Here is a 2228-nt window from a genome sequence, read left to right as displayed (position 1 = left end):
AAACCTATTTTTATTTCTAGTTGTAAATATCACCATTTATTACTAATTATTACTATATATTAATGTATATCTATCTCTATACTTATAAATTGTATATATTAATGTTTTTAATTATTACTTGTATATATTATCTATTGTTTAAAATTACTGGTTCCCGTATTGTATTAAATTTTATACTAGGTATATTTAACAGTTGGTTATTCCCCAGCATATGTGCTGCTTCTTTCAGTCGTCTTACTCTCCACCGTTCCTCTCTGTCTATAATTTTTACTTCGTCCCATAATCGTAAATGGTTTCCATTTGGCTTCCAGATATGGTCAGCTATACTCGACTTTTCAGTCTCTCCACGTACTACGGCGTTTCCATGTTCTTCTAACCGTACTTTCAATGGACGACATGTTTGCATAGTTTTCCACATTTACATGGGATTTCATATACACAGTTCTTAGTCATGATTTTTTTTCTGTAGGTGGCTTGACTCTCACAAGCTGTTTGCGAAGAGTTGAATCATTCCTGTATACTGTCCTGATGTCATATGCATTACATATTCATTGAAGTTTTTCAGACAAGCCCTTCATATATGGTATACTAATTGTGGTGAGTTTCTGAGTTGTGTCCTTTTGTGTTTTGTTCAGATTTGTTGGAGCTGATGTCATGCTCCCTGGATAGTTGTTTCGGTGGAGGATTACTCTTAAAACTGTCTATCTCCTCTTGATATGCACTGATGTTACTACATAATTCTTTTGCTCGGTATTGTAGGCAACGGACAATTCTTTTTTTTACATTATATGGATGTTGTGAGTTGAAGTTTAGAAGTCCAGCGAAAGTCGTCTTTCGGTATACAGATGACATAAAACCCTGACCTGTGCATCTAGGAACGATAATTTATTTTTATGTTCTTTTTCCATCGAGAACTGTGTAGTTGGATGACTCGAGTTCACATGGTCTAATAATCATTTTTCTGATGAGGCCAGAGTATGAATGTGTCATCTACATATCGCAACCACATTGTTGGCTTTAGTGGTGTTGATCCTAATGCCATTTCCTCAAAGTATTCCATGTATGCATTGGCCAGTACCGGGGACAATGGTAATCCCATCGCCAGACCTTCTTCCTGACGATATATATCAGGTCCCATCACGCAGTATGTAGTTTCTGCACAGAAGGTCAACATCTACATTATATTGTCAATTGGGATGCAAATGCGTTCTTTCAGTGAGGCATCCGATGTCAGCTTATCCCGTACCACTGTCAGAGTTTCATTAGTGGGTAATTTCGTGAACAGAGTCAATACATATAGAATCAATATCTGATTGGAACGAATGGGAGCATTGTTTATTATTTCCACAAACTGAGTTGAGTTTTTGACGTATGATGGAGATTTGCTGATTGTTGGGTTAATTACATCTACCAGGACTCGGCTCAATGGATGGCATGCTGAACCTCGGGCACTAACAATGGGTCTTAATGTGAATCTTAGGGAGGCTGTATAAGTGTGGTAGCTTGCTATAATTTTGTACTAGCTGTCTGTATTTTGCAGGTGGTATAAGGTCCTTGTTATTACCGAGGATTGGTGACAGCTTCCTTTCCGTTTTCAGGGTTGGATTCTTTTTCACTTTACAGTAGCCATCAGATTCTATTAAATCTGCCAATTTCTTGGAATAATCAGCTCTATCCATTACCACTAGCATTTCCTTTGTCTGCTGGTAGTATGATGATATCACTGTCACCGCGCAGGGACTTGGTAGCCACTAATTCTTCCTTTGAGAAATTCGATTTTGGAGGCTTTGAATTTTCGAGTGCTTGACTCACTTTTTACCTTAGTTCATTTTCTTGTACTTTAGGTTTATTCAAGACTGCCTTCTCTATTGGAGCTATCATATCTAAGTATGGAATCCGCTTTATGGTTGTGGCGAAGTTGAGACATTTGTTTAGCACTGATTCCTCAGAGGGAGTTAGCTGGAGTTTACTTTGGTTAACAATGGCTCTTATTGGTGAACCTGGAGTCTTACGTCCTTATTTGGCGAGACTAAACTTCCTCAAATTCTTTTTTTATAGGATATGTCCAGGTATTAAGATATACTTTCCAGGAATGGGGTAAGGTTGTTTGAAATTTCGATCTGTAATTGATGTGTCCAAGAATTTCTTTTTTACAACACCCAGTTGAAAACACCCAGTTTGAATCTCCGATTTTTCAGAGGACATCTAAGGTGGAAGGTGAGGCTTGC

Source organism: Euprymna scolopes, chromosome 4, assembly GCF_053919585.1.
Source record: "Euprymna scolopes isolate OS-2025 chromosome 4, ASM5391958v1, whole genome shotgun sequence".
Classification (NCBI taxonomy): Eukaryota; Metazoa; Mollusca; class Cephalopoda; order Sepiida; family Sepiolidae; genus Euprymna; species Euprymna scolopes.
The sequence above is the reverse complement of the archived record's forward strand: the minus strand, read 5'-3'. Positions refer to the sequence as shown.